The sequence below is a fragment of the Rattus rattus genome, chromosome 14 (genome assembly GCF_011064425.1).
Source record: "Rattus rattus isolate New Zealand chromosome 14, Rrattus_CSIRO_v1, whole genome shotgun sequence".
Classification (NCBI taxonomy): domain Eukaryota; kingdom Metazoa; phylum Chordata; class Mammalia; order Rodentia; family Muridae; genus Rattus; species Rattus rattus.
This window is the reverse complement of record NC_046167.1, coordinates 24,080,018-24,106,890: the sequence shown is the minus strand read 5'-3', so window position 1 is coordinate 24,106,890 and position 26,873 is coordinate 24,080,018.

The following is a 26,873-nucleotide window of genomic DNA, read 5'->3' as shown; positions in this document are numbered from 1 at the left end:
TCAATTAACATAGATGGAGAAACCAAGATATTCCATGACAAAACCAAATTTACACAATATCTTTCTACAAATCCAGCACTACAAAGGATAATAAATGGTAAAGCCCAACATAAGGAGGCAAGCTATACCCTAGAAGAGGCAAGAAACTAATCGTTTTGGCAACAAAACAAAGAGAAGAAAAGCACACAAACATAACACATCCACGTATGAATATAACAGGAAGCAATAATCACTATTCCTTAATATCTCTCAACATCAATGGCCTCAACTCCCCAATAAAAAGACATAGATTAACAAACTGGATACGCAACGAGGACCCTGCATTCTGCTGCCTACAGGAAACACACCTCAGAGACAAAGACAGACACTACCTCAGAGTGAAAGGCTGGAAAACAACTTTCCAGGCAAATGGTCGGAAGAAGCAAGCTGGAGTAGCCATTCTAATATCAAATAAAGTCAATTTTCAACTAAAAGTCATCAAAAAAGATAAGGAAGGACACTTTATATTTATCAAAGGAAAAATCCACCAAGATGAACTCTCAATCCTAAATATCTATGCCCCAAATACAAGGGCACCTACATACGTAAAAGAAACCTTACTAAAGCTCAAAACACTCATTGCACCTCACACAATAATAGTAGGAGACTTCAACACCCCACTCTCATCAATGGACAGATCATGGAAACAGAAATTAAACAGAGACGTAGACAGACTAAGAGAAGTCATGAGCCAAATGGACTTAACGGATATTTATAGAACGTTCTACCCTAATGCAAAAGGATATACCTTCTTCTCAGCTCCTCATGGTACTTTCTCCAAAATTGACCATATAATTGGTCAAAAAACGGGCCTCAACAGGTACAGAAATATAGAAATAATCCCATCGTGCACTATCGGACCACCACGGCCTAAAGCTGGTCTTCAATAACAATAAGGGAAGAATGCCCACATATACGTGGAAATTGAACAATGCTCTACTCAATGATAACCTGGTCAAGGAAGAAATAAAGAAAGAAATTAAAACTTTTAGAATTTAATGAAAATGAAGGTACAACATACCCAAACTTATGGGACACGATGAAAGCTGTGCTAAGAGGAAAACTCATAGCGCTGAGTGCCTGCAGAAAGAAACAGGAAAGAGCATATGTCAGCAGCTTGACAGCACACCTAAAAGCTCTAGAACAAAAAGAAGCAAATACACCCAGGAGGAGTAGAAGGCAGGAAATAATCAAACTCAGAGCTGAAATCAACCAAGTAGAAACAAAAAGGACCATAGAAAGAATCAACAGAACCAAAAGTTGGTTCTTTGAAAAAATCAACAAGATAGATAAACCCTTAGCCAGACTAACGAGAGGACACAGAGAGTGTGTCCAAATTAACAAAATCAGAAATGAAAAGGGAGACATAACTACAGATTCAGAGGAAATTCAAAATATCATCAGATCTTACTATAAAAGCCTATACTCAACAAAACTTGAAAATCTGCAGGAAATGGACAATTTCCTAGACAGATACCAGGTACCGAAGTTAAATCAGGAACAGAGAAACCAGTTAAACAACCCCATAACTCCTAAGGAAATAGAAGCAGTCATTAAAGGTCTCCCAACCAAAAAGAGCCCAGGTCCAGACGGGTTTAGTGCAGAATTCTATCAGACCTTCATAGAAGACCTCATACCAATATTATCCAAACTATTCCACAAAATTGAAACAGATGGAGCACTACCGAACTCCTTCTATGAAGCCACAATTACTCTTATACCTAAACCACACAAAGACCCAACAAAGAAAGAGAACTTCAGACCAATTTCCCTTATGAACATCGACGCAAAAATACTCAACAAAATTCTGGCAAACCGAATCCAAGAGCACATCAAAACAATCATCCACCATGATCAAGTAGGCTTCATACCAGGCATGCAGGGATGGTTTAATATCTGGAAAACCATCAACGTGATCCATTATATAAACAAACTGAAAGAACAAAACCACATGATCATTTCATTAGATGCTGAGAAAGCATTTGACAAAATTCAACACCCCTTCATGATAAAAGTCCTGGAAAGAATAGGAATCCAAGGCCCATACCTAAACATAGTAAAAGCCATATACAGCAAACCAGTGGCTAACATTAAACTAAATGGAGAGAAACTTGAAGCAATCCCACTAAAATCAGGGACTAGACAAGGCTGCCCACTCTCTCCCTACTTATTCAATATAGTTCTTGAAGTTCTAGCCAGAGCAATCAGACAACAAAAGGAGGTCAAGGGGATACAGATCGGAAAAGAAGAAGTCAAAATATCACTATTTGCAGATGATATGATAGTATATTTAAGTGATCCCAAAAGTTCCACCAGAGAACTACTAAAAGCTGATAAACAACTTCAGCAAAAAGTGGCTGGGTATAAAATTAACTCAAATAAATCAGTAGCCTTCCTCTACACAAAAAGAGAAACAAGCCGAGAAAGAAATTAGGGGGAAGCGACACCCTTCATAATAGACCCAAATAATATAAAAGTACCTTGTGTGACTTTAACCAAGCAAGTAAAAGATTTGTACAACAAGAACTTCAAGACTCTGAAGAAAGAAATTGAAGAAGACCTCAGAAGATGGAAAGATCTCCCATGCTCATGGATTGGCAGGATTAATATAGTAAAATGGCCATTCTGCCAAAAGCGATCTACAGATTCAATGCAATCCCCATCAAAATACCAATCCAATTCTTCAAAGAGTTAGACAGAACAATTTGCAAATTCATCTGGAATAACAAAAACCCAGGATAGCTAAAACTATGCTCAACAATAAAAAGGACTTCTGGGGAATCGCTATCCCTGAACTCAAGCAGTATTACAGAGCAATTGTGATAAAAACTGCATGGTATTGGTACAGAGACAGACAGATAGACCAATGGAATAGAATTGAAGACCCAGAAATGAACCCACACACCTATGGTCACTTGATTTTTGACAAAGGAGCCAAATCCATCCAATGGAAAAAAAGATAGCATTTTCAGCAAATGGTGCTGGTTCAACTGGAGGTCAACATGTGAAGAATGCAGATCGATCCATGCTTATCACCCTGTACAAAGCTTAAGTCCAAGTGGATCAAGGACCTCCACATCAAACCAGACACACTCAAACTAATAGAAGAAAACTAGGGAAGCATCTGGAACACATGGGCACTGGAAAAAATTTCCTGAACAAAACACCAATGGCTTATGCTCTAAGATCAAGAATCGACAAATGGGATCTCATAAAACTACAAAGCTTCTGTAGGGCAAAGGACACTGTGGTCAGGACAAAGCGGCAACCAACAGATTGGGAAAAAAGATCTTTACCAATCCTACAACAGATAGAGGCCTTATATCCAAAATATACAAAGAACTCAAAAAGTTAGACCGAGGGAGACAAATAACCCTATTAAAAAATGGGGTTCAGAGCTAAACAAAAGAATTCAAAGCTGAGGAATGCCGAATGGCTGAGAAACACCTAAAGAAATGTTCAACATCTTTAGTCATCAGGGAAATGCAAATCAAAACAACCCTGAGATTTCACCTCACACCAGTGAGAATGGCTAAGATCAAAAACTCAGGTGACAGCAAATGCTGGCGAGGATGCGGAGAAAGAGGAACACTCCTCCATTGTTGGTGGGGTTGCAGACTGGTACAACCATTCTGGAAATCAGTCTGGAGGTTTCTCAGAAAATTGGACATTGAACTGCCTGAGGATCCAGCTATACCTCTCTTGGGCATATACCCAAAAGATGCCCCAACATATAAAAAAGACACGTGCTCCACTATGTTCATCGCAGCCTTATTTATAATAGCCAGAAGCTGGAAAGAACCCAGATGCCCTTCAACAGAGGAATGGATACTGAAAAAGTGGTACATCTACACAATGGAATATTACTCAGCTATCAAAAACAACGACTTTATGAAATTCGTAGGCAAATGGTTGGAACTGGAAAATATCATTCTGAGTGAGCTCACCCAATCACAGAAAGACATACATGGTATGCACTCACTGATAAGTGGCTATTAGCCCAAATGCTTGAATTACCCTAGTGGCCTAGAACAAATGAAACTCAAGACGGATGATCAAAATGTGAATGCTTCACTCCTTCTTTAAAAGGGGAACAAGAATACCCTTGGCAGGGAAGAGAGAGGCAAAGATTAAAACAGAGACTGAAGGAACACCCATTCAGAGCCTGCCCCACATGTGGCCCATACATATAGAGCCACCCAATTAGACAAGATGGATGAAGCAAAGAAGTGCAGACCGACAGGAGCCGGATGTAGATTGAACCTGAGAGACACAGCCAGAATACAGCAAATACAGAGGCGAATGCCAGCAGCAAACCACTGAACTGAGAACGGGACCCCCGTTGAAGGAATCAGAGAATGAACTGGAAGAGCTTGAAGGGGCTTGAGACTCCATATGTACAACAATGCCAAGCAACCAGAGCTTCCAGGGACTAAGCCACTACCTAAAGACTATACATGGACTGACCCTGGACTCTGACCTCATAGGTAGCAATGAATATCCTAGTAAGGGCACCAGTGGAAGGAGAAGCCCTGGGTCCTGCTAAGACTGAACCCCCCAGTGAACTAGACTGTCGGGGGAGGGCGGCAATGGGGAGGGGTGGGGAGGAACACCCATAAGGAAGGGGGGAGGGAAGGGATGTTTGCCAAATGTACATAAGAAATACTCAAGTTAATAAAAAAAAAAAGATTTGCTATCACTTTATATCAGAGGTGAGTGTCTAACTAGGTGAGAAGATATGTGACTACACTTACTTTATCATATTAAGATACTAACAATATCATTATTAGTTCTTCCTTGCTCTACTAGACCAAGACTTGATCACCTGACTACTCCATTTTATATGTGCCCAGTGAATTATACAATCTGTTACCTGCTAATTCTCATTAACAATGGTGCTTTGCACTATAATGTTCAATATCTTTGCAAAGATGTTGTTATTTTTCTATATCACCGTCTATGTTTTAATTCTTCAAAATCCAGCTCCTGACTTTCCTGCCCATGTCACTGATTGCTGGGTCTTTTCTTTAAAAAATGAAAGGTAACCATCTCCAGGTCTGTTTGTATTTACCACATAATACACAAAATGTGTGTGTGTGTGTGTGTGTGTGTGTGTGTGTGTGTGTGTGTGTGTGTGTGTGTGTAGTGCTGACATGACAGTGATTCTAAAAGTTTCAGAAGATGGTCACGTGATTTTAAAACCATGAGAATGCCAACCTAATAGTATGCAATAGAGGATTGTAAGTTAGCACAGGAAAATGTTAATAGTCACAGGAAAAAAAACCTGTGGTGGTTAATTGTCATTGTGAGACAAATTCAAGCCACTTGCCTAAGGCTCGGGGTCTGTTACAGCTCCACTAGGACTCTAAGTGAGCCCATCATTTGAAACATATCCTGTTGATATATTTCACCATGGGCAGATGTTCCCTCACACCAAGTTGACAACATATTTATTCATGTCAAGCTTTATTTGTATAACCATCTTGCCCAACCATATGCATAACTGTTTGATCAGGAGGAGTTATTAACTCATTTGCATTGTTCTCAGGACGGTAGAAAGTCAGAGGAAAGAAACAAGCTCTTATAAGTGTGCCCCAGATGGTCAGCACTGGCAGTTTAGAACTTGAAATTCAGAGAGAACATTATATACAGGTAGATCTCTTAAGATCTGCTGTTTTGTGCCCTTAAGTATCTATGGTATTTTTCCTGTCCTCCTGAAGCTTTGCAGTTCTTTTTCCCAAGTGGAAATGGGTTCTGCCCACTGTAAAGTTTCCCAATCACTGATTATTTTTTACACTTATTTATTTGTTCACTTTATCTCTCCTTCCCTCCTCTCCTCCTTGTCCCACCCTCACACCTTCCTCCCCTGATTCCCCCTTCTCCTTCTCTTTAGAGAAGGGGCATGCCCCCCCACTCACCATGTGTACCAACCCACCCTGGTCAATCAAGTTGTAACAGGACTAAGTGTACCCTCTCCCACTGAATCTAGAAAAGGCAACACACCTAGGGAAAATGGATCCAAAGGCAGGCTACAAAGTCAGAGATAGCTTCTGCTCCACTTGTTAGGGGACCCATATGAAGACCAAGCTGCATGTCTGCTACTTATGTGTAGGGGACCTAGGTCCAGCCCACACATGGTTTTTGGTTAGTGATTCCATCTATGTGTGCCCCCATGGCCCAGATCAGTTTACTCTGTAGGTCTTCTTGTAGAGTCATTGATCCCTACATCTCCCTCAATTGTCCCTCTCCCCCACTTTTCCACAAGACTTCCCAAGATCTACCTATTGTTTGACTGTAGGTCTCTGCATCTTATTCTATCTGCTGCTGGAAGAAGCCTCTCAGAAGACAGTTATGCTATGCTCCTGTCTGTAAACATTGTAGAGTGTCATTACTAGTATCAAGGACAAAGATGGAGCAGAGACTGAAGGAATAGCCATCCAATAACCATCCCAACTTGAGACCCATCCATGGGCAAGCACCAATCCATGACATTATTGATAATATTTTGCTATGCTTGTAGATAGGAGCCTGTTGTAACTGTCTTCTGAGAGGTTCTACCCAGCAACTGACTGAAACACATGCAAATACCCACAGTCAAACATTGGCTTATGGATGAATTGGATGAAGGATTGAAGGCCCTGAAAGGGAAATGATCCACAAGAAGATCAACAGAATCAACTAACCTGGACTCCTGGGGGCTCTCAGAGACTGAGTCACCAACCAAAGAGCATACAGAGTTTGGAAGGGGACCAACAGCACATATGTAGCAGACATACAACTCAGTCTCCATGTGGATCCCCCAACAACTGGATCAAGTAATGTCCCTAAAGCTGTAGCCTGACTGTGGAATCTTTTGTCCAACAGTGCTGCCACGGGGAAGAAGATACATCTAATCCTATAGAGATTTGATATGCCAGGGTCAGGAGATACCCAGGGGGTTTTCTACCCTCTCAGAAGAGAAGGGGGAGGGGTAGCATCTGGGATGTAAATAAATAAATAAATAAATAAATAAATAAATAAATATTTTTAAAAACTGTCAAGGGTTGGCTCTCAAGTAACAAGGAAGGTCTAAGGGAGGATGCTTGAATCTCACTCAGAAGAAGAAACAACACAGAAATCATAGACTTCAGAAGTGGAAGGAAGGAGAGAGCTGGGTGGGAAAGGGATGGATGGGGGGAACAGGGATATGGATCATGTATGGGGAGAATAGGGTTGGGGAGAGGACTGAGAGAGATAATGGAAATGGTGGGACTCCTGGGATGTGGAGGGCTCCTGACAGCTTTTGGAGGTGACCCTAGCAGAGACTCCTAGCAATAGAGAATATAGAGTCTGAAATGGCCACCTCCTGTAACCAGGCGGGGATTCCAGTGGAGAGCAGGGGGCACCAATCTACATAAAAACCTTCAACCCAAAATTTGTCCTGCCTACAAGATGTGCAGGGACAAAGAAGCAGAGATTGAGGGAACCAGCAATGACTGGTTCAACTTGAGACCTATTCCATGGGAAAGTTATCAGTTATTTTTAAAGAGTTATTTACTGATTTGCTCTTTGCATGTATTTATGTGTCCTAGGTACTGTTCTATTGCTGTGAAGAGACACCATGATCAAGACAACTTATACAAAAAGCATTCAACTGGGGGCTTGCTTACAGTTCCAGAAGTTAAGTATTCCTAATTCTTTCTAGCCAGTCTACCAACTGGTAACCAAACATTCAAATATATGACCCCATGAGGACAATTCTCATTCAAGCTACCAATCCCCTGGAACTTGAATTAAAAGTTTTGAGTTTCGCCTTCCTCCCATGGGCCCTGGGAAGTGAACGCAGCCAGGCCTTCTACAATTGAATTACGTGCTCTTTCCAGCCACATTTCCAGCCCCTTTGACATTAGTTAGTAAATTAAAATGTGCACTGACAACATGCTTTTAGCTAGAATAAAATGAGTCATAAAGTTGTTTAGTGGGTCTACTATTCACTTATATTTACTTATAAAACAAGGGCAGACAGTTTAAAATAAGTGGTTTTGCAATAAATAATACACAGTATGCCCATATCAAAAATTACATATTGTATATGTCCTGAGAAGTAAGCACCTGTGTGCTATTAGGGTTTTAATTTGCAAAAGAAAAAAATTAAAGTGATTATAATATAATCAGATTTTAACATAGTCAATAACAAAACTAGATTATGTTATAAATTAGAGGCAGCTGGGTATAAATGGGCAGATCATGGGTTTTGTTTGACGCAAGGAAAGATTCCCATCTATTGCAGGGGACCTTCATGTCAACTTGACTAGATATAGAATCATCCAGAAAGCATAGCTCTGATTGTTTGTGAGGGCATCCAGGCATCTGCAGAGAGATTTAAATAAGGAAGAAAGATCACCTGCATATGGGCAACTCCATCCAGCAGAGTGGGATACTGGATTGAGTGAGAAGGAAAACTAGAGACTAGCATTTCTTTCCCCTGCTACTTGATGCAATGCGAGCAGCTTCCACATGATGCAGCAGTCAGGATTTCCCTGCCACCCTGTACCTTACCCCTCAAACCACAAACTAAAAGAAGTCTTTCTTCTCTTAGAAATTTATCAAGCATTTTGTCACAGCAAGGAGAAAAGTAACAAATGCACTGTCCCATGCCATTTTCTCTTTAATTCAAATGGAGACTGGTGAGGTAGTAACTTTGTATTCAATGTACAGAACAGAAAGAAAGAAAAGGCTTTCTGTAAAAGGAGAGGATTTGTGAGCACCACACTGACTAGCAAGAGACCCTTACAGCCAGCCTCAAGTGGCTGACACAATTCATGTCCTATGGAGGGACAGGTGACAATGGGGCAGAATAGGATGAGCTAGGCGTGAAACTGAGAAGGGAAGTTTGAATTGATACACAGTCAATCTCTTAGTAACAATCCCACCCTCCCCAGGCACCCCAGGCTCCTCCACACTTAGGTACAACCAGACACACAGGTTAATTTTTCAGAAGTGCTACTGTTAGGACCTGTTCACCTGTTTGTCTCTAAATATGCTCAAGTCTTTCTCCCTATGCTATCCCTGTCCCACAGAATGTGACTTTATGTGGAGGCAGAATTTAAATAGGTAAGAAAACAAAACTGAGGTCGTCAGGGTGGCTATGGTTCAATCTGACAAAAGGAGGTTCAGACAGATACACAGAGTGCTGACCTCATGAGAACACAGGAAGAAGGCACCATTTATGAGCCCCACAGAAATGGCTTGGAGGGAACTAGCTTTACCAAGAACTAGTTTGATCCCAGACTTCAGCCTTCATAACACTGAGGAACAATTACCTGCTGCTAAAGTCCTCTGCCCTGTAAAACTTTGTCATAGTGACCAAAGCTGAGTGACACAGGCTATCTTCTTAGCATGTTTCTGGCATGTCTGAGACCCCAGATAGTCTCTACATCCATCCCCCAATATAGATAGTACCATAGATAACAAATGAGTCCCTGTTATTTATTCTGACATAAAAGCTAAGAAAAAGGGTCTCACGAGGTGACTTTGAGACAGTTGCTGGAATTATATTGTTCAGACCCTCAAGTCTAGGAAGGGAGCACATGGATGGCATGGGTTGGTCCTTGTCAATAAGTTTCCCACCTTTGACTCATTACTAGTGACAGGAGAAGAATTAAAAAGATAATAGCATTACAAACTCTCAGTGGATTTGTAGGGATCAGAATAGTCTTAGCCCCCAACACGGCAGAGGACGAAACAGGATTACAGGGAAATCCATCCCACCGATTCAGTCCCAAAATTCCATCTCACCAGTGAGCCACTGATCAGGCCTGGGTTGTTAGGTTTGGCAGAATAAAGGTGTTTGTAAACTGGACTCATCTATAAAAGTTGGAGAAGCCAATGGAAGTGCTCATGGAAGAACTCAGACAGATGCCAGGAACTGCCACTGTTGCCAAGGGTGGCTTCCAAGGCAGTGGAGGCATTGACAGAATTTTCAACCATCTACAGCAAGGACCCCTAATCCTTCCAAGAAGCAAGATTCAGGAGGGGTATCTACATTCCAGAAATCAAGGTGTATGCTTTTCCTAACATTTTATACCAAAGATTTCTTGGTTTGTTTCAGGAAGGACAGAAAATAAAGGCTACCGCATATAAAAATCCATAAAGACAAGAAGGGGGTGGCATCAGGGGAGGGCGTGACTCTGTTGTAAGTCACAAGTAAGGGCACTTGTCAAGCTAGGAATGCATAATTTCCCATAGACAAGCAGATTCATGCTGTTTCACTCATTCGATTCAGTGCTGGTGGTGAAAGCTATGGTGATTCCAAGCACGGATGGTTCACAGCATCCCTGAGTGTAGGAAGTGTACAATGGACTAGGCCTTTTGTGCCATAAAGGAAAACAGTTACTGGGCATTGGATAGATAACAACAGGAGCACAGCCACAAAATCTAACTGAACTCTGTACAGGAAGAGCCTTGAAGTTCAAGCTACCAGGATAAGAAGGAGGCCCTCTTTTGGACCTGCCAGGGATGACAGAGACCACCTGTGCAGGTGACACTTTCCCCTGGGCTTATAAAGAGCACTACAGCAAGGTCAGTATCCCTGCAAAGAATGAAAACTGTCTTCAGGCTACTGCCCTGGCCTGAGAAGGCCAGGAAGTTCAAAATGTAGTCACAACCAGGGGCCGACCACAGTTCTGTGTGGTGTAGCCAAATACCACAATCTTGAAAGCCCACATGCAATTCCCAACTTTATAAGATGTTTAAATTCAGGGAATAGAAAGGCAGTTTCTGGGGAAGGGATGGTGAGTCTTTATTTGGGTGCAGCATACTGTATTCTGTTGATCAGGACAGTCTTTAGAGCACTGACCAAGCAGTAGTAACTATAGCTCTCACAGAATTCTTGTGAAGTTTTGTGCGTTGGTGCGGCGTTTGGTATATGTTAATGTGAAGGTGGCTTCATCTGAGCATGTAGGCACAAGGCAGAGAAGGATGTAGGGTGTCCTGCTCAATCAGGATCTGCCTTATTCCCTCAGGGCAGGATCTGTCAGTGAACATGGAGCTTGGATGGCAGTCAGAAAGCCCATCCCTCTCCCCGACACTGGAGTCATAGGCTATCACATTACTATGTTCAGTGTGGGGGGGTTGTTTGTTTGTCTGTTTTTATGAGTTCTGAGGATCTCAATAATTCAGGGCCTCATACTAGCAGATAATGTTATCTTAAGTTCTGATCCATCTCCCAGTACAATTTTGTGTACAATTTTGATGGTCTAGGTGCTGATTTTCCAGCTCTACCCAGGTAGAAATTCCTACTCAGTGAGCAGGGGCCAGAAAGAAGAGAATTGAAGAGGACAGGGAGGGAGAGGACAGGAGAGAGGAGAGGAGAGGAGAGGAGAGGGGAGGGGAGGGAGGGAGGAGGGGAGGGAAAGGGAGGGAGAGGGGAGGGAGAGGAGAGGGAGGGAGGGGAGGGGGGAAGAGAAGAGGAGAGGGAGGAGAGGAGAGAGAGAGAGAGAGAGAGAGAGAGAGAGAACAAACAAAGCAGCAGTTGAGCTGGCCTCTGTCTAGAACCAGGGCAGAATTTTCTTCTGCTGCCTCCAGCTGAGAGCTCCATCTTCATCAGTCTTTGCACTCCAGTACTTTTCATGGCTACCAGGACCTTGGGTTTTAAATCTTGGCTTCCAATTGCACCCACAGCTTCTCTTTTCTGGGGCCTCCATATTTGCACTGAACCATACCAGGGACATTTCCAAGTCTCCATATTTCTAGGTGACCTGTCTTGGAACTTTGCATTCAACAGACACATGTAAGCCAGCTCCAGAGCCAACTCAGATTTAATACTGGGAAAGTCAGCAAGTCCTCCCTATTGCTTCCCACACAACAGAAACCAATCTGAAACTCCTCTGCTGGAGAGTGATGCGTGCTGTGGTAGCCACTCAGGGCTACTTCCTGGTGAAAGGTAAACGTTTATACTTTAGAACAAGAAAATTACCATTGCCCAGTTTAAAATGGAGGGTGTACATTTGCCAATTCCAGACCATCATCCCTCTCGACAAAGTAAGTTCAGCAAGTATTTACAAAGTCACAGGAGCGTGAATGCAGGCAACAATGCAAGAAATTGCCCCTGTCAAATCGCCTGCTCATGGACTGCTTGCTTTAAAGAATGCCCTCCATTGGAGAAGCAAGATAAAGCTGAATGACCTTATAAGCAGAGAAGTTTGCAGGCGCAAAGTTCCATCCAGTGTGACAGAACTCCTAAATAATGATCATATCTTGGCTATGATTTCTCTGACAAAGAACACACAGTCTATGTTGACCACAAAATCCGAGGTTAAAAAAAAAACTTGCTAAGAGATGACACTAGCAAGAATGTGTCACACACACACACACACACACACACACACACACACACAGAGAGAGAGAGAGAGAGAGAGAGAGAGAGAGAGAGAGAGAGAGAGAGAGATTGTATTTGAATTTCACACAAAGTTGTGCTTGAAAATTCTGCAAAACACAAATGTCTTTATAAACACCTCGCTGGAGAGTTGGCACACTTGGCTGAAGAATATTAATTATGATAGACTCCCGGAACCACAATGGAGGATTTGGAATTAGCCATGAACAACGCTTCAAAAGTGAATTTCAGCAGGATGGTTGCGGAACATCCTTTCAATCCCAGCACCCGGAAGGCAGAGGCAGGTGGCCCTCTGTGAGTTCAAGGCCAGCCTGTACACAGAGTGAGTTCTAGAGCAACCACAGTTACACATCAAAACCCTGTCTTGGGAAAAAAAGTGAATTTCAGGGTGCTGTCAATTAATGACTTTGCTTCTCCATTTACCTCAATACTGACTGTTTCAAGTTTAATTAAATTCAAAGTCACATATGAAGATACTTCCATAGAATCTGAGAGAAGACTGTTTTGCATATATGGGGACTTGATTACCAGAGCTATAGTGCAAAGCCAGGCATGGCAGCAAATGCTTGTAATCCCACTTCTAGGGCTGTAAAGACAGAAGGCCCCTGCCATTTGCTGGCTAGACAAACTTGCCAAGTCCATGAACCTGGGATCTCAGAGGGAGACTCTGTCTGGAAGAAACAAAGTTGGAGCTGGAAGGGTGGCTCAAGGATTAAGGGCCCCAACTGTACTTACAGAAGTCAGGGATATTCGGGTCACAGCACCCACAACAGGACACTCACAGATCCCTAGGAACTCTAGGACACCCTCTTCTGACCTCCTTGTGTACATGCAGACACATATGCATGCTAACATGCAGAGACACATGCACATCATAATAATAATTAAAAACAATCTAAAGGTGGATGGCTCCTGAAAAATAACACTAAAGGGTGATGTCTGAGTTCTAAACACACACACACACACACACACACACACGTGTGTGTGTGTGTGTGTGTGTGTATGTGTGTGTGTGTGCGCGCACACTCATCACACATTATACATACACAAACATAATGAACCCACACACATGCATTAAGCCACACAGCTGCAGGAACATAGAAACTTCCTTTTGAAAGATGATGTGTGTGACTTTCTGATTATCAGGACTGTTTCTGTCAAATTCTTGGTCTCCATGTAAGTGAAGGCACAATGGATTTCACTTATCCAAAACACCACAGGTTGATAAGCCTGGCAAGAGATGTGAAGATTGAATAGGAGATGTTCATGTTCATGTATAGTGGATCACAAAAAAAAAAAAAGCAAAGAGATACTAAGATACTAGCATCATACAGAAAATTAATGTTAATGGTAACTTATTATATATATATGTATATATATACATATATATATACACACATACACACACGCACATATATACATGCATACATATATAATACATACATACATACATGTACCTATTTCTCATTAGGTAAGATTTCAAAATACAGATCACAGTCATGTGATCTAGAGAGCCTTGATAGGTCACCCTGATGCTGTAATTTCTCATAATCTCCTCATATTGAAGCTTTCTAATATTTTTCTTCTATTTAGGGGGAGAGGTGGGATTTGGTTCCTCTTCTTTTCTCTCTTAGCTTTCCCGTCTCTAACTTAAGCTGTCACCCTTCTTTTGAATGATTTGTTATGCTGTGTATTCGATCGGTCTTCACACCATTTGCATAAATACTGGAGGAATACACCATGCAAAGACTTTCAGGGAGCTCTCGTGTGTTTTACACATCTTTGCATATTTGACTCTGAGAAGTCTATTTTCTCCACACTGGCTATAGACTGAGCATGGCCTTCATTTGAAGATACTGCCGCATGCTCAGTAAATGAGGGAATGCCCTCATTATCCATCTACATTTGAGAAATATACATTTTCTCATGACCTTGGCTCTTTGGGCCAAGTGTACACTAGGCACTGTTAACAAGCTGTGGGAGCCAGTCAATCTTTTTAAACCTCTTATCTTCCATCACAGGATGTAAGATGTCCTCTGAATAAAGCCTGCTCTGTGCAATAACCAAACATCACCTTACTCACTTAGATCTTGACCTAATTTTTGGCGAGCAATTTATCTGCTCATAACTACCACACCTATGTGGCTATTGTTAGCACACCCAAGTGTTTATGTTGTGAAAGCCAGTATGCTACTGTGGCCTGGATTATTTTGTGAAGTGATCTAGAAAGCGCTCTCTAGGCCTTACAGTTTTTCAAACATATTCCCTTTAAAATATAACCACGTGTCCTTTTTAAAGACTTCTTTATATTTTCTTCACAATTACATCTTTTCAGATTTATTTATTTATTTATTTCTACCAAGTTTCATGTGACATCAGAATTCCTTTCAGCATTTATTCAACTGGTTGCTGGTGGATTGTCATTTAAGGTCCGTTGGACAAATTGAAAGCTTTCACCTAGGCAATCCCGTCGTCAAGACTCGACAGAGGTAAAACGCCATGTAAGTCCACCCTGTAGTTAGGGAGTAGCACCTCCTAAAACTGAGCTGGACCACCCTCAGGTTTTGTTCTTTCTTTTCTCATGTTGATGTGAGAGTCTACTGGACAATCCAGTGTGTCTACAATGATTTCAAGTACATGACTGTGAGTAACGCAAGTGCGTAGTCCTCTAATTTACATTGTGCATAGGTGTGCAAGCATGAGGGGCCAGAGAAATATGCTGTGTCCTGTTCTGTATTTCTCTGCTTTATCTCCTGAGGCAGACAGTCTCATTGAAACTGGAGCTCAGCTGGAAGTAGCAAGTCCCAATTATCCTCCTGTCCCTGACCCTAGTTATTGATTGGTCGCAGGCTAGTATGAGGGGCTAAGGATGGTATTCAAGACTCATGTCTATACAGCAAGTTCCCTTATCCATGGAGCCATATCCTCACCTCCCAACAACAGACTTTTAAACAAGGTCTTTAAGATTCATTTTTTGCTAACGGTATAATTCACCTCGGCAAAGGTGCAGACCAGTGGCAAGCACTCAAGCTAAATAAACGGAACAGCCAAATTTGAACCAGATACATTTTGGATATTTTTCTTATTAATTCAACAGAAGATGTGCTATTAGTTTCAAGTTATTTTTTCTTGCTTTGAGGACTAGAATTTCTGGCTATAATGACTGCAGCAACAGAAACTAGATGAAGCTTATTCACACTCATCACTAACAGAGTAAGAAATAGTGGATCTTGTGTCTGGTCTCGGCCGAGCTAAGAAGAAATATTTATAATTTCCTTAAAAGCTTCCAGTCTTCTGAAGAGACTTTAATCACCATTAGTAGAGATCTCACCCTTGAAGTGACATTCGGAGATCTGAGGTTCTGTCCTCCCTTCCTTAATGGAGGTCAACTTCTCCCCATACATTATTCATTGCAACCCATGCTGCTGTTTCAGAGGAAACAGCCACGAGTGAGAGGTGCTCTCAGCCAGCGGAGCACGTGAGGAAATTATTAGCCAAGCAGATGGACTCAATGTTCCAATCGAGCACGGAATTTGACAGTGGCACCGAGAGAGATTACACCAAGGCTTATGGTGAGGAAAGGAAGCGTGGTTTTGATGGTTTGAGAGACTGACCACAGCCAGCCTTTCCATTTACTGTTCCAGGAATTAAATCGCAACCAGATCTATAAAGGCCGCAGGTGATGACCTCCCCCAGTGAATCCCCCTCCTCCTTCCTCCCCACTTCTCCTGTTTTCTCCCACTGCTCTCCCCCCTCTTCTCTCTTCCCCCTCTCTGTTCTCTTCTTCCTCCTCTTTCTCCTCCTCTTCCTCCTCCTCCTCCTCTGCAGAATGTCTCACTGCGCAGCTGACAGTGGTTTGAAATCAATTTCTTCCTGCTTTAGCAGCCTAAGTGCTGGTACTAGAAGATAGGAACACAAAACCACAGCCAGCTTTTAAAAAAAATCTTTCTAGGTAATTTCATTTATTTATTTGTTGGTTGGTTGGTTGGTAAGAGCAAATCATATATGCAACTATGCTCTCGGCGGAAACTTTAGTAGAAAGGAAGCCTGTTGAATGCTGGTGTCATGAAAACTGGCCTCAAAATTCTCACTAGGTATAGAATAAACTCTTGTTTGTTGCTCTTTGCCCTCCAGTGTTTGTTTTTTTAAGCTTGATGTAGCAATTCACACTCTTTTAAAAAATTTTTATCATTTATTTTAAGTTGTTTTGTGTTTTAGGATGCATTGTAAATGTGTGCTCAGTTGTTCAAATGCAGGACCTTTTGACAAGAAAATGGTTTAATACAAAGGGTAGTGAACGGTAGTGGGAGGTGTGACTTTTTTATCCACCATGGACAGGGCAGAGTGGCACATGCCTTTAATCCAGTACTTGGGGGACAGAGGCACACAGATCTCTGTGAGTTCAAGGACAGCCTGGTCTATATACATAGTTCTAGATCAGCCAGAGCTACCTATTAAGAAATTGCTTAAGAAAAAAATAAAATATAAAATAAAATAAAATGACAACATTCATCCAAGACTGTGTGAGTAAGGACTGCGAAATAAGACAGATTTAGATTTAGAAAGACAAATAGTGACTTCTTCTGTGCAGAATCCACATTTAAGATTGAATATGTGTGTGCACTCAGGTGTGTATACACATCTGTGCATATGCAGGTGTGGGGGTCATCAAGGTAGAAGAAAGGTTGCAAGAAAGAAGAAAAAGATCTCAGCAAATGAGAGTGGGAAAGAAGAGGGCAGTGGAATATATGTGACTTAAAAGTAGAACTGGGGTTTATTTAGGGAAAATGGAATCCTCCGAAGGAACCAGACAGATATATAGGCAAGGTGGGGCAGAGAGAAGAATCAAAGAAAGAATATATAAATAACATAGACAAATTCCATTCATCTGTGTGTGACTTTAAAAATAAAACAGCAAGAACCAACACTTAATGGTTTGCATAGAGAGGACATCTCTGTAATGTAAGAATCCAAATCTTGGCTTAAAGGATAAACAAATGACCCAAAAGAAATAGATAAAAAGAAGAACATTAATGACTCTTTTACCATGTTCATCCTGGAGTAGATTACAAAGAAAACATGAAAATATGGCATTCGTGGTCACAGATCCATCCGGTACAGGAAGCATGGGAGCATTTCTGTCCCTCTTCAGAAGAAATACCACAGATTACTCAGGAGATGCTGAGGCACTAAAGCAAATGATAGGAGGGTGTCAGTGTCCAGGTGGGAATGAAAAGGAGAGAGGGCTGTGCTTCACTCTCCTGCTCTGAGCTCATCTTCCGCCGTAGTCATCTACAAGAACCGAAGATCACTTCTGACGTTTAGAGCTTTAAACTTGAAAACGGTGGTCATGGTACAAGAGCCCAAAACATCATAAATCCAGGATGTAAGACAAGGCTCAGGATACCAACAAGGATTGTATTCTTTTCTTAACTATTAACAACAAACAGGGAATTAAAACAGTTACCAGCAGAGATGAACATACCCAGGGTTGTAAGTCTGGCTCTAAGTCTTTTTCAGTGAAATCTATATAGCAGGGCACAGATGGAGTGCTGAATGGATTTGTAGCCGAATGCATCAATGATTCTAATGTGAGCATTCTCCTCGAAAGGGCTGTAGTGTTACCATAAGTCCATCAAAATCCTCCCGGAGGCTTTGTGCTGTGTTTAGCTAGTGGTCTTCTTCCGGTGGTAGGATTCACCTCCAGGCTTTATATATACTCGGCAAGCATTCTGGCTAACTTTATGTTTCAAAATTGACAAGCTTATTCTAAGATTCATGTTGACTTTTTTAAATATATGCCCATCACAACTTTGCAGTATCAAAATACAAATGTCAATAAAAACTAGTAACAATACCCATATATATGTGTGTGTATCTATACAAACACCCATATTGTATGTATTTGTGTGTATATATGTATATATGTATATAGTATTTCTATATACTGTAGAACCTTGAGCCACCTAACAACCCTCAAAAATTTTAACAGCTTTTAATAACTTCATTGCTTTATTATGTACTATGTATTATTTATTGCATAATGCATAGAAGTAAATCAAAATAGGCTCTCGTGCTCCATGTATAATCCGTAATGCATAAATACTGGAGAACCAGCACTCCAGTGTGTCAGAAGTGCCAGCTCACATACAACAGTGTTCTCCTCTCCTCCACACACAGAACGCCTTCCTCTGCAGCCACATCAGTTCGGTTCCAGCTCCACCCCTGTGTTATTTTACTCCTCTCTGTCATTTAGGAATTCCATTCCTCTGATAAGTTATTATAATCCACCCATTAATTTAGATGTTTGGAGTTTAGGTTTTAACCAAATCCATAGATCTGTGTCTATGATTCAGTTCCCCATTATATTTTTTAAGTTAATTATTTCCCTATGTGGGGAACTGGTTGGATGAAGGCAAAAATCGTTTGGAAGTGGAATAGTCTCCTTTTTGTTGCTGCGGTAAAATATCATGGAAAACAACAAAAAATGACAACAACATCAACAACCACGACCTCACAGAGATAAAAGAGGAAAGTCGGCAGGAATGTGAGCAGAAACCATGAAAGATGCGCTTGTTAGCTTGCCCATAGGCTCCTGTTCTGCTAACTTTCTTAGACAATCTAGGATCTCCTACCTAGGGATAGGGAGGAGCCATCAATTAACAATCCAGGCAATCTCCATAGCCATGGCCGCTAACTAGTCTGACCTCACAAATTCCCTCAGTTAAGACTCTCTTTTCAAGTGATCCTAGGCTACATCAAGTTGACAAAAGTAATTCTGAAAGAACTTGACTGTGAGTTCTCAACATGACGAGTTGTTAAGCAGTTTCTAAGGATTCTGTTTATTTACAATAAGCACATTTTCCACACCCTCCAGCACCCAAACCGAAAAGTAAAGGCACACATTGTTCCAAGGTATGGGCAATTTTTTTCTAATAGTCAATCTCATCATATGGCATCTGCCCTTTTATTTCCTGCACTTGTAATGAAGCTGTGCCCTGCTGCCAACGTGACAGTTGACCAGATCAACTGTGGGAGCAGCATGCCCATTATGTAATTAACTGCACCCAATAATCAGCCTCTTAAAACCTCTCTGAGGGAAGGGATGCTGTTAAAGTTAGCACGCACCTCACTTTTAAAAGTAAAAGTATGAAGGGCAATTTTTAAAAGTTACGCCTCTGGCCAATAGTGATCGAATGGGGCTGTTGGAGAGGTTTTTGCCATGCTTCTGAATAGTGGCTAGACATCAAAAGTATTATTTCTGAAATTCTTTTCATCTTCTCTCTGTGCTGACAATTTCAAAGAACCATATGGCTCATTGGCACATCCTTTAGGTAAACTTTCCCAGCAGGGAATGGTCTTCAGAAATAATATGAGCTCCACCTCCCAGATGGAATCATGGGCTATACAGTCTTTGTACCCTACTTTTATTTTTAAAGCTGGGAGATTTGGGGTGGACTCTAATACATACAAAGGGCAGGGACCTGGCATGTTAGCTGAACGGGAACTATGAACAGGTAGCAGAGAGTTTTCAGGTGTCCCATCTATGTGAGAATATAATCTTGATTGAGAAAAGAGGGTTTTCCCCCAAAAGAGTTTAATACTTCAAGGGGCTTTATACACACCAATGGAATTAGCCCTTTTCCTTCAATGTGGCTTACTGCTAAGAACAGATATTAAATATAAAAGTTATATTCTGGGAGCTGGAGAGATGGGACAGTTGATGCTCTTAACCGGGGATCCACTGAGATGAGATCCCAGCACCTGTGTTGTGTGGCTCATAAATTTTCTAACTCCAGCTTTGTGCTCTCTCTCTCTCTCTCTCTCTCTCTCTCTCTCTCTCTCTCTCTCTCTCTCTCTCTCTGTGTGTGTGTGTGTGTGTGTGTGTGTGTGTGTGTGTGTGTGTGTGTATAGAGGGCAGGCAGTGAGAGTTTACATTTTCAAAAATTACTGAAGACTTGGAAAAGTCACAGAATATTGTAAACTGCAATTCATATATTAAATGTGTCAAGAATTGAACCGCATATAGAAATACAGGGTCTAGGAAGTGTGACCTTGAAAAACCACAGGGGAAAATGTCCAGACAACTCAGTAGGTCACCTTCTCACTGGAAGTTTAGCCCATATGTTCATTGAGAAAACATGCGCTCAATGCGAGATAGAGCCTGGGATTCAACAGCCAAAGCAAACTCCCAGTAGCATAAATCTCTTCTTGTCTGCTTCGGATTCACGGTGTGAAAGTCCCCAAGTTCCATCCTACTTCTTGAGGTAGGATCTAGAAGCCTTATGGGCCCTTGCGAATTCCATCACATTTGGGGTTGGGTTGTTTTTAGGGAAATGGTAGGTGAGCAATATTTTCATTCTCCGTCTAATATTCAGACAAACTTCAGCCAACTCTGAGTGTGTTGCTTACTTTACCAGATATTTCCCACGTTCGGCTCAACTGGGAATAAGTTCGCTAACTGTTTCACCATTTTCATCCCCAAGTTAAAAAGCAAACAAACAAACAGCAGGTGATTTAGGAAAAAAAAGGAATTTTAATACTTAAGAAAATTCCCTTGTATACAAGTGATGATTTTAATAAAAAACAGTTTGGTATATGAAATCATAGGCAGGATTTGGCTAAGCAGAGATAAGGTTTTGTAATAAATATCTAAAAGCCACTGACAAAATTATTCATAAACCTAAGCACAATGACCCTGTCAGACCTTCAAGGAATGAGACCGTGGTACACCCCTCACGATACAGAACAAGGTGCTTCCCACAGGACAAAGTGTAGTCTGCAGTCTGTCTGGCTGGAAGGCATGGGTGAGTGGGGCAGTTCACTCTCACCCAGCTGAAATCAAGGTGAGAATCCAGTTCCTTCCCAGCAGACTCACACTCCTTTTCCAAACCGACGGCAGGATTTAACTCACAGGGCCAAACAGTGTTTCCTGTTGACCCGGTGCTGCCTGCTGACCCAGAGTCACTCCGCTCTGATGTGCTGTCCTTTCCATTGAGGACAGATAGGGAGGCTGCCCGTGTTCAGATGCTTTGTCCTCTCTTCAGGGAGGGAGATTATAGAGCACACAAATCAGGGCTCAGGAATTCTAAGCATCCTCTTAGAATTCTAACATTCTGCATCTACTTCCAGAAACCGTTTCTATTGGCACACCGGTTTTTATTGTACTCTCTTCATGAGAACTAGAAAATACAATCCACCTAGATGTCCATCGACAGATAAATAAATAAAATTCTGGTGCATATATACAAAGGAATACTATTAAGCTGTAGGGAAAAAATGAAATTTACAGGAAAATAGTAATGGGCCGACCTAGAAAGTGTGATATTAAGCAACATGTCCCAAGCTTAGAAAGGAAAAAATAGAGCACTTTTCTTCCTCATATACAGACCCTAGCCTGTGCTTGTAAGTGTGGTTAAAGCCTACAAACGTAGGAGAGGACCCAGGAGAGGCTCACTTTAAGTGATGAGCAAACAGAGCAGGGACAAGGATACAGGAGCCACGGAGAAAGGTTTGAAGCTAGTTTTCCTAGTTTCAGCTCCTCCGTGTTTTTATATCCCCCCCCCAATGTTGCATGTATTACTCAACTTTCTGTATAGTGAAGTAGCAAGCGCCATTTCTACATCCGAACAGCCCAGCCTGTGTCATTCCTTTGAGGCCAGAGTGTGAGAGTTGACCTCCTTTATTTTTTTTATTGGATATCTTTTTATTTACATTTCAAAGGGATACCCTTTCCCGGCTTCCCCCCTGGAAACCCCCTATCCCACCCTCCCTTCCCCTGCTTCTATAAGGGTGCTCCCCACCCATCCACCCACTCCCATTAACCACTAGTGTAATGGCCATCAGCACTCGTCACGGGTTACATTTGCCACATTGACCCACTTTAAAAAGTAAATTTCTACTGCCACTATTGGAAATTTGTATGGCAGTACTTCAGAAAAATGGGAATCGATTTACCTCAAGATCTAATTTTTGGGCATATACCCAAAGGATGCTTCATCTTACCACAAACACGCTTGCTCAGCCACGTTTCTGGCTACTGTATTCACAATAACCAGAAACTGGAAACAGCCTAGATGTCTCTCGACAGAAGAATGGAAAAACAAAATTTGGTACATACATGCACTGGAGTATTACTCAGCCATGAAAAGAAATGGCAGCATGAAATTTGTAGGTAAATGGATGAAACAAACAAACAAACAAAAATCACCCTGAGTGCATAACCCAGAAAGATAAAATGGTATGTATTCACTTATGTCTGAATATTAGACATTAAATTCATGAAAACAAAGCTACAATCCATAGACCCAGAGAGGATGGGACTGGGGAGAACACATGCACTCAAAGGGAGGGACCTTAGATGAAACGCCCTACAGTAAGGAGAGGGAACTTGTAGAGCCCACCTCCAGCAGAAAGACAGGGCATCAAGTGGAGGACAGGGTTGCCATTCCACAGTCACAAACTCTGACCCATAATTGTTCCTGTCTGAAAGAACTGCAGGGACAAAACTGGAGACGAGCCTGAGGGAAAGGAGGTCCAGTGACAGGCCTAAAGTGGGATCCAGCTCAAGGGAGGCCCCAAGACCTGACACCATTACCATGCTTTGGTGTTCTCACAAAAGGGGCCTGAGAGACTCTCACCTCCCAGGACTCTAGTACATTCTGGAGGGCCCCCCTCCTCCTACCTCCTGAGGTTGCCTGTTTCAGTTCTTTCTGCTGACCCTCAGGACTTCAGTCCTGCCCTGACCCCCACCACCAATACCTGATCATTTTCCCCTCCCAGTCCTCTTTCCCACCCAGGTCCCTCCCTCCCTCCCCCTCCTGTGATTACTTTCTTCTCCCTCACAAATGGAATTGAAGCATCTTCACTTGGGCCCTTCAGCTTGTTAACGTTTTTAAGTTCTGTGGATTATATCCTGGGTACATTTTTTTTGGCTAATATCCACTTATTAGTGAGAACATATCATGCATGTCCTTTTGGGTCTGAGTTACCTCACTCAGGTTGATATTTTCTAGTTCCATCCATTTGCCTGCAAAACTTAGGAGGTCCTGGTTCTTAATACCTGAGTAGTATTCCATTGTGTAAATGAACCACATTTTCTGTATCTGTTCTTCTGTTGTGGGACATCTGGGTTGTTTCCAGCTTCTAGCTATCACAAACAAGGCTGCTATGAACAGAGTGGAAGATGTGTCCCTGTGGCATGGCGGGGTATCTGTTGGGTATATGCCTAAGAGTGGTATAGCTGGATCTTCAGTTAGATCTGTTTCCAATTGATTTGAGATTGATTTCTAGAGTGGTTGTACCAGTTTACAATCCCACCAGCAATGGAGGAGTGTTCCTCTTTCTCCATATCCTCATCAACATGTGCTGTCAACTGAGGTTTTGATCTTAGCCATTCTGATTGGTGTAAGGTGTAATCTCAGGGACATTTTGATTTGCATTTCCATGGATCATTTAGAACTTTAAACATTTCTTTAGGTGCTCCTCTGCCAATTAAGATTCTTCCATTGAGAATTCTCCATTTAGTTCTATACCCCATTTCTTGATTGGGTTGCTTGTTTTGTTTTTGTTTTTGTTTTTGTTTTTGTTTTTGTTTTTTGTGATTAGCTTCTTGAATTCTTTATATATTTTGGATATTAGCCATCTATGGGATGTGGGATTAGTAAAGATATTTTTCCATCTGTAGGTTACCTATTTTTCCTATTGACTATCCTTTGCCTTACAGGAGTGGAATTCTCCCCCACCCCTTCAATGCCATGACACATGAGTTCCCTTAAGAATGTGCTGCTGCTTCCTTCTACATACTTTATTACATCTTCATCAATTACCTGTACACCTTGCACTTAGAGGTCCATATACTAAGTGGGTGTTTCGGCAACTTCTCTTTCCTACGTTGTGTATTTCTTACTGGAATGCATGGGCAGACCCTTGCTTCCCAACCACAAAATAAAGTTTCATAGACTTGTAAAAAGGTTCAATCAGTTCCTATGGTTATATCTTCAATTGTTTTCCGCTTTTATTCTAGTACAAAGAGAGGGACCGACAGTTGCCCTGGGGGTACTTACAGGCGTTTCTTCCCCCAGATATACAAATATGGTGGAACCACATAATCTTCACAGCTGCCACTCAAAGAGAGGTTCCAAGTTTCACATAAAAGTCATGTTTCCTTCTTCTCTACCAATAGAGTGGGAAATCTTTGCAATATTTATGGCTATCAGAGATAAAATGATACACACTCATAGGGGAAAAGCAAATGTCTTTTGGGTGCTAAACTTCTCACAAATGGATTTGATGCCTAGTTAAAAAAAATAACAAATTAATCAGTATTTCCTTCATTCTGTCAGTGTAGAAACTGGGTCATAGACTGGTCTGAAGAGCTAGGCTCAGCTAGATACGTGTGGGGAATCTTATCAGAGAGACTGTGCGACAGCAAGACTCCAGGAGTTCTTACTTTTAAAGCACTTTGATAGATTGCTAGCAGTTAGAGCACGTGCTGCTCTTGCAGAAGACATGGCTATGGTTTCCAGTTCCCACACCGTAGCTCACAGCCATCTATAACTTTAGTTCCAAGGGGTGCTTTTATCTGTTTTCTGTGTGTCCCTACATGCATACAATGCTCATAAACTCTCATGAGAATACACATACACAGAAAGATAAAAACATTTTAAAGAGCTGTAATTAATGCAAAATGTTTAAATTTAAAAATATTGCATCGTATTTTGTTTATAGATGTTCAATACATATTCATTCACTACCCTTACATTGGATTTGTATTTGTCTTTGAAATGTTTGATTATGTCCTTGATCTTATTTCCACCACTGTTTTTTAGAGCTATTTGCTTTAAAGGAAACTAGAAAATATTCCTCCTTCCTGTAATATCTCTATTCACATTCTTCAAGATAAATTTTTGCAACTAAGTCATTTTATCTTCATTCATTATTCTTGTTATTAACTCTGAGCATCTGGGACTAGTTTCAGATTATAATAATACTCATTTATATTTCATGGTACTATTTTTAAATTAATTTGTACTTTGGTTATTAAGTAGACATTAAAATATTTGTATTTTTATATTCCATTAAAGTCTTTGCAAATAATTCCCTTTAAATATATTATAAAACTTTTATTAGAGACAAATATCAGTGTCATTATGAACCAACCAAAAGAGAATTTTTTACAAAAATAATATTCCAACCCCAAATTTAATGTAGATTTCATCTAACTTTGTAAAATTATGCAAGGTACATTGCTGATGAAAAATATTAAGAAAAAATACACAACACTTTATAAATGATAGAATTAAAGTTTCACATTATTTTCTCCCTTTCCTTCTGTATACTATCTCCAATATTTTAAACTTCCTTTAATTTTCATCTAAATTTGCACTGTAATGTAGATATAGAAAAACAATGTAAACTCATAAAATATACCGACTTACTACATAATCTATGAGTCTCAATTAAAATTTAACTCAAAAACTGTCTGAATGAAATCAGGAAAATATTGCATCTTGTTTTGCTGCTTTTTTTCTAGTCTCTCAACCATAAAGTCTGGTTATATAATTTTTAAGAAATGAATTTTCTAGAGAAGAAAAGCGAATTGATAAATAGTCACTCCAGTCGTGTCTATAAGGGTAGAGTTGGGGATACTGAAGAAGGAGGGGTGTTCACACACTAGGCTGGAGTGATGGCGAGTAATCCAGGAGCTTTGCCTAGCCATGCCCTGGCCTCTTCAAGTAAGACCGTTTTGGAAAATTCTGCAGGAAGCAACACATAGCAGAGGCCTCATCCCTTCTCAGAAGACTGTAGTGCCCTTTGGAATAGGGAAGTGTGTTTCCATTTTGCCCGAAACAATGGCTTTATCCAAAGTAAGGTGTCTGGAGAGATGGCTCATCCATTAAGAGTTTCTTGTGGAAGACTCTTTCCATTCTCAGCACCGGACAGTTCACAGCCACCTATAGCTTCAGCTCTAGGGGATCTGACACCCTCACTGGGCCTCTGAGGTTACTTGCATACCTGTGGCATACAGTCATACATATACATACAGTATTGTATAGATAAAAAACAAAAAGTGAAAAGCTATACCACTTTTTTAAAATCCAAAAGAAATGAGAGGATCTCCTGATATCAGGAACCCATCAGTTCTATTTATGCTAAGCATACATGGGAACCTGCATTCAAGTTTTCAGTGGATAATGCAGTCTGGAAGTTTTTGCTTTTCCTTAGCTATTTTTCATACATCCACTTTTTTAATGTTCAAGTAAAATCCATTTAATGTTTAAGAAAATCCATTTCTTAAAGATTATGTAATTAGACTTTATGGTTCAGAAAATAGAAAAATGTGAAACAAGATACAATGTTTTCTTGATTTTATTCAGACACTTTTCATCCTCATTTATGAAATTCACGCTCCCTGTGTGTGTGTGTGTGTTATTCATATATAATGATTAGATATGTC